Here is an 11,542-nt window from a genome sequence, read left to right on the forward strand (position 1 = left end):
GAGGAAAAGAAGAGAAAAGATTGATGATTTGCAGGACACCTGGGGTAATTCTTTCAAAGTGCATTACTTCCACTCTCAGCCAGGAACAAGGGCGAGGAGAAAAAGTCTTCAGTGGAGACTGACAGGTTCAGGCTGATCAAAGACATTTAACATTGAAAGCATCCACATTATTTAGCTATTTAGGTGTTTTTGAAGGGTGGTGGCACGGTCCATTCTGGCGCAAAGAGCGCAGGGATTAAAGATTTTTTTTAAATGAAAAAAGGAGAAAAGCTCTCTTCATCTTTTAAAGAAGTGATGTTTATAAAGAACCTGCTGGGAACCGGAAGGACAAAGAGAATGAAAGGGGTCATTTTTAACAGCAAGTGATCTGCTTCCTAATTACCCGAAGTATCTGATGATAAATTGTTCCAACCACACCTTTTCTTTTCAGAAAACCCCTCCCCCAGGAAACTTTTGTTGGCTGCCTTTAGATCCATTGACCCAAGGTTTTGTGAGGCTTTTATGCACTGCTGTAGGCCGCAGTTACCATCTTGTACATTCAGCCATCTCATGCAAGCGCGGCTGTGATTCAGGGGCTGCCAAAGACTTTACTCTCTGCTTGGCGTGTAAATAGTATGTTAAAGTTTGAGGTCCAGCCTGGTAAATCTTTAGAAAGCAGCGCAGCTTTTGGGAGAAACGGATATTTTTATATAGTGCCTTTTCCTTTAACATTTGCAGCCAATGAATTCCTTTCACAGTGCCGTTGCTGCTGTTTGGTATGTGGCAGTGAATTTGCACCAAGGATATAATCTAACAAATTGCAATCGAATGGATAATCACTTATAGAAATATGCAGAAATTAAAACAAGAGAACCGGCCATTCGGCTCAACTGGTCCATGTTGGTGTTTACACTTCACATGAGTAAGTAATCCTGATCCTTTCCTTATACCCCTCTTCATACTTTTCCATGCTCCTATAATTATATGACCTTGAATGTTGATAGGATTTCTAGTTCAACCACTGAAAGAAATTCCACAGGTTTGCAAATCCTCGTGTGGATGAGTTGCCAACCCTCCAGGATTGACCTGGAGTCTCCAGGAATTGAAGATCAGTCTTCGGGACACTGCCGTGTGCACAATGTTGGACAAAATTCAGTGGGACATTAAAAAAGGTCGTTTATCAAAAATGATTTGAACATTTATATTTGCTAGACATAAAAAACATTGAAAATGAGAGGGAAAAAAAGGCTGTTTGCCTGACAGTCAAACATTCAATTGGCTGAATGAGTCCCAGAAAACGAGCATGTAGGTACAGCAGATAATAAAGAAAGTGAATGGAATGTTGGCATTTATAGCTAAAGGAACAGAGCACAAAGGTAAGGAAGTGTTGCTGCAACTATACAATGCATTGGTAAGACCGCACCTGGAGCATGGTGCACAGTTTTGGTCCCCTTATTTGAGGAAAGATGTGGTGGCATTGGAGGCAGTTCAGAGGAGGTTTACTCGGTTGATACCAGAGAAGAGGCGTCTGTAGAATGGAGAGAGATTGAACAGATTAGGCCTATACTCTCTAGAGTTTAGAAGAATAAGGGGAGATCAAATTGAGGTATACAAGATGATAAAAGGTATGGATAAAGTGGACGTGGAGCTGATGCGTCCTCTTGTGGGGCATTCTAGAACAAGAGGTCATAGTCTGAGGATAAGAGGTAGCAAATTTAAAATGGAGTTGAAAGGAAACTACTTCTCCCAAAGGGTTGTGAATCTGTGGAATTCGCGACATCAGAGTGTGGTGGATGCTGGGACAGTGAGTAAATTTAAGGAGGAGTTAGACAGATTTTGAAATTGGTAATGGGTTGAAGTGTTATGGAGAACGGGCAGGACGGTCGAGTTAAGGCCAGGATGGAATCAGCCACGATCGAATGGCGGAGCAGACTTGATGGGCCAAATGGCCTAATTCTGTTCCTGTGACTTATCAACATATCAGCCCAACCATCTCCTGCTGCTTCATCAATGAACCTCACTCCATTCTAGGTCAGAAATGGGATGCATGCTGCCGATTGCAGTGTCCAGTATCTTCACAACTTGTCAGTTAATGCCCGCACGCAGCAAGACTTGGGCAACATTCAGGCTTGGATGATAAGTGGCATGAAAAATTCAGGCCAGGCAATGACGATCTCCAACAAAAGAGAATCTAACCATCTCCACCTGATATTCAATGTCATCACCATCACTGAATCCCTTACCATCAACATCCTGGGGGTTACCCAGAAACTGAACTGGACAAGTCATATAAATACTGTGGTTGTAAGAGTCAGTCAAACGCTAGGATTTCAGCGGCAAGTAACTCACCTTCTGATTTCCAAAGCCTGTCCACCATCTCCAAGGACAAGTCAGGAGTGAGGTGACTTCACTTACCTGGATGGGTTCACCTCCAATAACTCTCAAGACACTCAACACCATCCTGGACAGCAGCTTGATTGACTGGCGGTCCACCATCAACTTAAACATTCACTCCCTGTAATATGTTACAGTGCACCTGTCAGGACTGCTCTCCAGACAGGGGTTTCTTTTCTGGTGGAGTAGGGAGGGGGTCTGTGGTCTGTGAGGGGGCTTTTTCTTTAGTCAGGGAGTCCCTGTAGGGGGTTATTATAGTTAGGGGGTCTCTGCGGTGGGGTTCCTTTAATTAGGAGGCCCATGTGAGAGGGGTTTCCTTTAGTTAATTGGTCTCTGTGGGGGGGGGGAGGGGTTTGTTCATGGGGGTCACCCTATTATGGAGTCCCACAGGTGTCTTTCTATTAAGGGGATCCGTGGGGGGGGTCACCCTACTAAGGGGGTTGCTGGGGGAGTCCCTCTATTAAAGGATTCCTGGGGGCGATCCTGCTATTAAAGGGATGCCTGGGGGAGTCTTCCTATTAAGAGGGTACGTGGGAAGGGTCTACCTATTAAAGGATTCTCTTGGGGGGGTCCCCCAGTTTGGGGGTTTCTGGAGGGATCTGGTAGAGGAGGAGTGGACATGTAGTGCATTGTGGGGGTGGGACGGTGGCTCTCCATTGGACTTTGGGCTCATCGTGAGGTCCACCACATCAGGCTCATGTTTGGTGAGACCTACAGTAAGGTCCAGAGGACCGGAGAATCATGGAGGGCTGGGAAATAGAGTGCCAGGCCTGCTTAATGGATGCAAATGGGTCATTAAGACCCATTTGCATTCATTTACATTGTCCTTCTGGCGGGCGGGCGCGAACCCCATTCCCATCCCAGTCGGGTGTCGGAGCATCACAAATCGGATTGACACCCGCCGGTGCCCATCCCGATTTTTCAATTCTCCGTCCCGTCGGGAAACGCACTTGGGGCGCCCCGGGACAGAGAATTTACCCAGATGTCACATAGGCGAGGTTGAAAACAGGTTTTAACAAAACGCAATTCAGTCAAGGGAATCCCTCTGGGGCGCTGAGATAAGTATAGCCTCTGGCGAGGAGAGGGACATGCCCGGGTAGGCACTGCCACAGGCACAGGTTGACATTGCTAGGTTGGCACTGTGCAAACCTGGAAGTGCCATGTTGTGGCAGGACAGTGCCAGGACAGGCCTTATTGGGAGCCCCATAGTGGGGAGGGGATTCACTTATGTGTGGTGGGGGAGGGCGTGGGGGGATTGGACACTGAGGGAGGGGGAGTGCCAGCGATACCTCCATGGAGGTGGGATAGGAGGATGGGGGATGGCAGCGATGATTGTTGGGCCAAGGGAGGGGAGCGATGATTGTTGGGCCAAGGGAGGGGCATGCCGGTGATGAATATTGTAGGGTGGGGGCAAGCGGTGGGAAGCTCCAACACCTCCGTGGTGGGGGCTGGGGGCTGTTAAGTCGCAGTGCTGATTGGGGCGCCCTTTCAGATGGCGCTCTGATCTCTGTGGAACCGATTGCTGGATCTATCAGGCCCCGTGACACCAGAGTGATGGCTTAAACCATGCCCACTAATATACTTTTTTAAGAGTTTCAATACCTGGGGAGAAAAATGATCTGTGCAACTGGAGAGTTAATCACCAGTTTTCAGTCTGAGCCTGACACTTCGCTAAATTCTGGTGAGGCTCTGCCCCTAATCTTACTTATTTTAAGGTTAACATTTTCCACATCGTTGGCTTTACAATTTTATCCATTTGAGTTGAATTCTTACACTTTTCTTTGAAATCAATTGAATACTTATGAGTTCTGATGTGAGTGAAATGAAATGAAAACCGCTTATTGTCACGAGTAGGCTTCAAATGAAGTTACTGTGAAAAGCCCCTAGTCGCCACATTCCGGCGCCTGTTCGGGGAGGCTGATACGGGAATTGAACCGTGCTGCTGGCCTGCCTTGGTCTGCTTTCAAAGCCAGCGAGCTGTGTTGTGGATCGGATACCCGCCTTATCTTGCTTCTGGTGGAGAAAGTGGTTGCAAGGCCCCCAGTCCTGATGATCCAATGGGATCCTTGAAGAGGAAGCCCTGAAGCCTATCTTAGGGACCCCAGTTGCATGCCAGCAGACCTGCTCAGGCTCTGACTGGAGAGGGCCCGAGGGATTATTCTGTGCTAGCTTCTTACAGCGTGACTATTTGTGGATGCCATCGGTCATGCAGAGAAGAAGTTGAGCTTGACCAGCTGACAAAATTTGCACCCAAGGCCGACAATGGTCATGCTCTGCCCACGTGGAAATCCCTTGAAATCCTGAGGTGACATAAATGGAGGTAACCTAATGTAAGAGGACTCTATTCCTGCCCTCCCAGGATGCCTGGGAAATGGGTGTTTATTATAGAGGTGAAGAACAGGGTTGCATTCTCAATTGCTATTGGAAAATGCCTCAAATTATTCACACTCAATACACCCCCAATCACGATGGCCAGAATCACCTCCCACGGGAAACAATCTGTGAAAACTAGAAAATCAGGCATCAAATGCCTGCTGAAGGGGTGTGACACCAAGAGAGCTTCAAGTGTCTTGACTCTCCTCACAGCTATAGGCTGACGTGTATGTTCGATACACAAGACGTTGCCATGCAAGTTTGGTATCCAGATAGGAATAATGGTTCCGAAGATCACTGGTGAAAACCGTATAAAGTGTAAAATTACAGCTCCTAGCAAAACATCGGCCATGGTACGATCCTGCTACAGCAGCTTTCCAGCACCATTTCTTTGGTTCCCATTTTATGTAAAAATGTCCTGCTTACCCGTTCTCTTGATTTCGCATTTTCTTCCGGAACATTTCCAGCAATTGTGCCGTATTGAAGTTTCACAAGTTGCACAGCATGATTGGCTGCCTGCCTGGAAATTGCCTGTAAAATCTCATTGAGCAACAGCTGCCTAATACTATGGTACTGTAATAATGTGGACTAATACTACAGTGAATATGTGGAACAGATCCTGCAACAGTAGGTAATGCTCTGCCGATTAGCTCCTACACAAAAAAAAGGAGGCTAGATGAAATTTATTGAGATAAGTGAATCATAGAAGGAGGCCATTCAGCCCTCGCCGTCAATCCTGTGAAAAATATCCAATTAGTCCTTCCCCACCCACATTCCCTGAGCTCTGCAACATTTTTGCCTGGAGGTATTTATTTGATTCCCTGTTTAACGTTACAATTGAATGTACTTTCACATCCATTTAGGCGTATTAATTCGACAACAATGTCACCTCTGGCTCTTTTACCAATTATCCAAAATTGTGCCCTCTTATGTTCTGCCCTCGAGCTCCCTGTCTTTGGAAAAGGTTTCTCCCTTTTCACATTGTTAATACCTCTCACAACGTTGAGAATTAAGAAAGAAGGGTAACTGGGCATATCAATCTTGACCTATCCATAGAACATGCACAATTTCAAACCCAACATCCCAAACCATCAGTTGCTCAGCAATCAATTCTGTTTCGGCATCAAATGCAAGACATTAAAAACAAAATGTCAGATGAACGCTATGAGCACCTACAATGTGACGTTGTGGCAGACTGCCATTGCTGTCACAGCTCATCCAGACTGGAATCCAGGGGGTTCGTCCTTATTTACACAAATTACCCCGAAACTGGAATATTCTGAAGTCAGGAGTATCGTGGGTGGGATTTAATGGAAACGAAACGGAGTCCCGTGTTGAGTGCGTTAGGCCGGGTGTTTCCTGACGCTTACAGCGCTGAGAAAGACCCCGCTAACGGGGTCTTTTCGGGGCCTTAGCAGGGAAGGATCCTCCAAGGCCGCACTTAGTTCCAAGTGCCAGTACGCCTGGTCCCCATTTGTGGAGACCAGTACTAACCGGTGCTCGCTTGGTGTCTCCAAAGAGCAGGGTTTAGATCTTGCGCTTTGGGTAACTCCGGCGAGCGCACATCGAAGTGCTGCTTACTGCAGCACTTCAATATGCAGACTAGCCAGATGTGGATCCCGCCCATTAGGTCGTGTGAGCCACGGCAAGCAGGGCAAATCTCGTGAGATGCCCAGTTCGGGCAAAGCGCGGCGTTTAAATTGCGTCACTTTGTGTGCCAGGTGAAAGGCTCTCGCTGAGATATATGCCCCAATTCCACTAAAACAATTAAACTCTCCTTATTACGCATTGTATTTTGTTTTGTATTATGGAGTTTGTTTGATATTTTAACTTATATTATAACCTCTGAAGAATTAGGAATAAAATAACCTTCTTGTCAGTTTTCTTCCTCCTTCTGGATCTCAACATCCAAACTGAAGTTGGAAGCAACTTCCATAAGATTGGAATGCAATCATTTTTCAAAACAATGGAAAGGATGGTGGCAATCTACTAGTCCATGGGCGGGATTCTCCGGTCCGCCAGCCGTGTGCGGCTCGCCCCTGCCGGCAGTGGGATTCTCCACTCCTGCAGCCAGCCAATGGGGTTTCCCTATTGTGGCCACCCCACGTCATTGGGAAATCCGGGTGGGTGGGTGCACGGCTGGCAGACCGGAGCATCCCGCTGACGGAGAATTCCGCAGCATTTTTTTTGAATGACACCTGAGCAAGTAGCCTTTGATTGGCTGGGAGTCTGCTGCCAAAGTGATTCCAGCCAGTCAACACCTGGCTGTAGAAAAATGTCGAGAAGATGCTTTAAATTCCTTTTTCCCTGATACTATACTGCGTTTTGCTCAACAAACAAAGTGTCAAAAGTTGGCCAGCTATGATTTTCTGGTATGTCATATAAAGTACAGAGGATGACGTGGATGCATGCAAGCACAGTGTTGGACATGCCGGGTATTTTTAGCTGCTGATCGACATGCTAGATTTCGAGCACCATCCTATTCCCATGTAATTTTCCCAGAGGCAGATTGTGCAGTTGCGGGGGAGGGAAATGGTTGGGGGTGCTAGTCAGAGTAGGAATGACAGAATAGACAGGATGAATGCGTGGCCTGAGTGATGGTGCAGGAGGGAGGGATTCAGATTTCAGGGACATTGGAACCGGTTCTGGGGTAGGTGGGACCATTACAAATCATACGGTCTACACCTGGGCAGGTTTGGAACCAATGTCCTAGTTTGCTAGCACTGTTGGGGAGGGTTTAAAACAATGTGACAGGGGGATGGGAACCAATGCAGGAACTCAAGAGGGTAGTAAAGAGAGGATAGAAACAAAAGTCAGTAAGGAGAAAAGTGGAAGGCAGAGAAACGGATTGAAATGCATTTATTTCAATGCAAGAGGCCTAACGGGCAAGGCAGATGAACTCAGGGCATGGATAGGTACACGGGACTGGGATATTCTAGCTTTTACTGAAACTTGGCTAAAGGAGGGGCAGGACTGGCAGCTCAATGTTCAGGCTAACAGATGTATAGGAAAGATAGAACAGGAGGTAAGAGAGGAGGGGGAGTTGCGTTTTTGATTCGGGACAGTATCACGGCAGGACAGAGAGAGGATATATCACTGAGTCTATGTGGGTAGAACTGAAAAATAAAAAGGGTAAGATCACTTTGATAGGACTGTACAATAGGCTCCCAAATAGTCAGCGGAATATTGAGGAGCAAATATGTAAAGAGATTACAGATAGAAAAATAGGGTGGTAATAGTTTGGGACTTTAACTTTTCCAACATTAACTGGGACAGCCATAGCATTAGAGGTTTGGATGGAGAGAAATTTGTCGAGTGTATTCAGGAAGAATTCCTCAGTCGATGGGTTGGATTCTCCAAAAATGGGGCTATGTCCCCACGCCTGTGTCAAAACGCTGGCGTTTCACTCTGGACTTTCTTTAAGAAACATGGCGGACTCGCACTGCGGACCCTGATGCAAGAAGTAGTCCCCCCGAGATCGCTCGCCATGGATCGGTGCCGCCCGATCGCTTGCCTGGCCGTCCATGAGGCCCCCCCCCGGTGAGGAATCCCCCCGCCCACCCACCAGGGCGGCCGTGGACTGAGTCTGCAGCTGCCACCAGCCGTTCATGATGGCCAATATGTGGTTAGAACCACTCCATCGGGAACTCGCCAGTTTTCCTCGGAGAATCGCGGGGGGAGCTTCTGTCAATGGACCCTACCCGTGCCACGTAGTTCGCTTGCGAGAGACTCCCGAGCGATTCTCCGCGGACCCGATTTCGGCATAAATGCCCATTCTTCGCCCCCGCGCCGATCGCGATTTTGGCACAGAGGCCCAATAAGTGGATGGCCCGACCAGGGAGGGGGCAAAACTTGACCTCCTCTTGGGGAATAAGGAAGGGTAGGTGATGGAAGTGTTAGTGAGGGATGACTTTGGGACAAGTGACCATAATTCCATTAGTTTTAAGGTAGCTATGGAAAATGATAGTTCTGGCCCGAAAGCTAAAATTTTAAATTGGGGCAAGGCCAACTTCGAGGGTATTAGGTGGGAATTTTCAAAAGTTAATTGGGAGTGTCTATTTGCAGGCAAGGGGGCAGTTGGTAAGTGGGAATCTTTCAAAAAGGTGTTAACTAGGGTTCAAGGTGAGCACATTCCTCTTAGAGTGAAGCGTAAGGCATAGAAGGAGGGAACCCTGGATGACTCGGGATATTGAGGCCATGGTCAAAAGGAAGAAGGAGGCATATAACATGCATATGCAGCTGGGATCAAATGGATCCGTTGAAGAGTCTAAGGCTTGTCGGAGTAGAGTTAAGAAATAAATCAGGAGGGCAAAAAGGGGACATGAGATTGTCCTGGCAGAAAAGGCAAAGGAAAATCCAAAGAGCTTTTACAGAGAGATAAAGGGTAAAAGGGTGACTAGGGAGTGGGTAGGGCCTCTTAAAGATAAACAAGATCATTTATGTGTAGATCCACAAAGGATGGGAGAGGTCCTAAATGAATATTTCTCATTAGTATTTACTGTTGAGAAAGGCACGAATATTAGGGAAATTGGGGAAAGATACAGTTATGTCTTGAGGAATGTACATATTACAGAGAGGTATTAAAGTGCATCAAGATAGATAAATCCCTGGGACCTGATGAGATGGAAATGTATCCCATGACATTGTGGGAGGCTAGGGAGGAAACTGATGGCCCCCTAGCTGAGATATTTGAATCAGCGACAGGAGAGGTGCCTGAGGATTGGAGGGTAGCAAATGTTGTGCCCTTGTTTAAGAAGAGCTGTAGGGATAAGCCTGGGAACTACAGACTGGTGAGCCTTACTTCTGTAATGGGTAAATTGTCAGAAGGTATTCTGAGGGACAGGATTTACAGGCATTTAGACAGGCACGGGCTAATTAGGGAAAGTCCGCATGGCTTTGAAAGGGGAAAGTCATGTCTCACCAATTTGATTGAGTTTTTTGAAGGTGTAACCAAGAAGGTAGATGAGGGCAGTGCAGTCGACATTATCTACATGGACGTTAGCAAGGCCTTTGACAAGGTACCACATGGTAGGTTGTTGAAAAAGGTTAAATCTCACGGAATCCAGGGTGAGGTGGCCAATTGGATACAAAATTGGCTTGGCAAACAAAGCCATAGGGTGGTTGTGGAGGGTTGTTTTTATAACTGAAGGCCTGTGACCAGCGGTGAGCCTCAGGAATCGGTGCTGGGTCCACTGTTATTTGTTATATATATAAATGATTTGGATGAGAATGTAGGAGGCATGGTTAGTAAGTTTGCAGATGACACCAAGATTGGTGGCACAGTGGATAGTGAAGAAGGTTACATAAGATTGCAACAGGATCTTGACCAATTGGGCCAGTGGACCGATGAATGGCAGATGGAGTTTAATTTGGATAAATGTGAGGAGATGCGTTTTGGTCGATCAAATCAGAGCAGGTTAATGGTAGGGAGTTGGGGAGAGTTACAGAACAAAGAGATCTAGGGGTACAGGTTCATAGCTGCTTGAAGGTGGAGTCGCAGGTGGACAGGGTGGTGAAGAAGGCATTCAGCTTGCTAGGTTTTATTGGTCAGAATATTGAATACAGGAGTGGGGCGTCTTGTTGAAGTTGGACCACATTAGTCAGACCACACATAGAATACTGTGTTCAGTTCTGGTCACCCTATTATAGGAAGGATATTGTTAAACTAGAAAGAGGGCAGAAGAGAATTACGAGGGTGCTGCCAGGACTTAATGGTCAGAGCTATAAGGAGAGGCTGGATAGGCTGGGACTTTTTCCCCTGGAACATAGGAGGCTTAGGGGTGATCTTATAGAGGTCTATAAAATAATGAGGGGCATAGATAAGGTAGATAGTCAACATCTTTTCCCAAAGGTAGAGGAGTCTAGAACTAGAGGACATAGGTTTAAGATGAGAGGGGAGAGATACAAAAGAGAACAGAGGGGAAATGTCTTCACACAGAGGGTGGCGAACACCTGGAATGAGCTGCCAGAGGCAGTGGTCGAGGCCGGTACAATGTTTTCCTTTTAAAAAACAGTTTGGGGGCAGCACGTGGCACAGCGGTTAGCACTGGGACTGCGGCGCTGAGGACCCGGGTTCGAATCCCAGCCCTGGGTCACTGTCCGTGTGGAGTTTGCACATTCTCCCCGTGTCTGCATGGGTTTCACCCCCACAACCCAAAGATGTGCAGGTTAGGTGGATTGGTCTTGGCCCTTAATGGTAAAAAAAAATAACTGGGCATTCTAAATTTACAAAAAAAAACAAGTTTGACAGTTACATGGGCAGGGTAGGTGTCAAGGGATATGGGCCAAATGCAGGCAAGTGGGACTAGCTTAGTGATAGAAACTGGGCCAAAGGGCCTGTTTCCATGCTGGAAACATCTTTGACTCGATGAGGGCAGGATGGAAGCAGTTGAAGGGCAGCAGGGCTACCTACCTGCAAATAGCAGGTAACCAGTTAAGGCCGTGTAAAGGGTATCAAGGCCTATTTTCAGAGGCTGTCTGGAATGTTCAGGGAGGCCTTGGGCAACAGGCCAACTGTTTGGAGGACAGTTTGGAGGCCCCGAAGCCTGAAGTCAGGCTTTGGGGCCTTTCCCTGCCTGCCTGGCTTCAGCTCTAGTTATAGGCCACCATGTGGAGTCCCTTCCAATGGTGGCATGGCTGCTGAAGGGAATTTTTATTTCACATTTTGAAAAGTTGGAGAGGGTATTGGGAGAGGCAGCCTGCTACTTCGTCAGTGTGGGAAGGCCCCCCCCTGTTGGCCCTCCAGGATCAAAAGCCGGCCTGTTGTTTTAATTGGACCACAAGTCGGACCTCTGGC

The sequence above is a fragment of the Scyliorhinus torazame genome, chromosome 14 (assembly GCF_047496885.1).
Source record: "Scyliorhinus torazame isolate Kashiwa2021f chromosome 14, sScyTor2.1, whole genome shotgun sequence".
NCBI lineage: Eukaryota > Metazoa > Chordata > Chondrichthyes > Carcharhiniformes > Scyliorhinidae > Scyliorhinus > Scyliorhinus torazame.